This window comes from Scyliorhinus canicula, unplaced genomic scaffold, assembly GCF_902713615.1.
Source record: "Scyliorhinus canicula unplaced genomic scaffold, sScyCan1.1, whole genome shotgun sequence".
NCBI lineage: Eukaryota > Metazoa > Chordata > Chondrichthyes > Carcharhiniformes > Scyliorhinidae > Scyliorhinus > Scyliorhinus canicula.
The window spans coordinates 1,201,316-1,202,482 of NW_024055728.1; positions in this window are offsets into that span (position 1 = coordinate 1,201,316).

Genomic DNA, 1,167 nt, shown 5'->3' on the forward strand with positions numbered 1-1,167 from the left:
CTTCCCAACATACCAGAACTGCTAGTGCTACCCACATAGCCAGCTACTGTCAGTGCTCCCTCCTATAGGCGCCACTGCCAGTGCTTCTCCACAGGCAGCACCGCTAGTGCTGCCCCCACAGCCAGCACTGTCTGTGCGCCACTCCCCCACAGGCTGCACTGCCAGTGTTCCCCAACACAGCCAACACTGCTAGTGCTTCCCCCACAGCCAGCACTGTCACTGCTCCCATCCCCCACAGACCGCACTGCCAGTGCTCCCCAACGCAGCCAGCACTGCTAGTGCTCCCCAACACAGCCAGCACTGTCAGTGCTCCCCAACACAGGCAGCACTGCCAGTGCTCCCAACACAGCCAGCACTGTCAGTGCTTCCCCAACACAGCCAGCACTCAATGCTCTTCAACACAGCCAGCACTGTCAGTGCTCCCCCTACAGTCAGCACTGCCAGTGCTCCCAACACAGCCAGCACTGTCAGTGCTCCCCAACACAGCCAGCACTGTCAGTGCTCCCCCTACAGGCAGCACTGCCCGTGTTCCCCAACACAGCCAGCACTGTCAGTGCTCCCCCTACATGCAGCACTTCCAGTGCTCCACACACAGCCAGCACTGTCAGTGCTCCCCAACACAGCCAGCACTGCCAGTGCTCCCCAACACAGGCCGCACTGCTAGTGCTTCCCCCACAGCCAGCACTGTCAGTGCTCCCCTGCACAACAGGTAGTACTGCCAGTGATCCCCAACACAGCCAGCACTGCCAGTGCTCCCCTTCTCCACAGCCACCACTGCCAATGCTTCCCAACACAGCCAGCACTGATAGTGCTTCCCCCGCAGCCAGTACTGTCAGTGCTCCACCCAAAAGGCAGCACTGCCAGTGCTTCCCCCACAGCCAGCACTGCTAGTGCTTCCCCAACAGACAGCACTGTCAGTGCTCCCGCTAAAGGCAGCATTGCCAGTGCTCCTTACCACACCAGAACTGCTAGTGCTTCCCCCACAGCCAGCACTGTCAGTGCTCCCCAACACAGCCAGAACTGCCAGTGCTCCCCAACACAGCCAGCACTGCTAGTGCTTCCCCCACAGCCAGCACTGTCAGTGCTCCCCTTCCCCACAGGTAGTACTGCCAGTGCTCCCCAACACAGCCAGCACTGACAGTACTTCCCAACACAGCCAGCACTGAT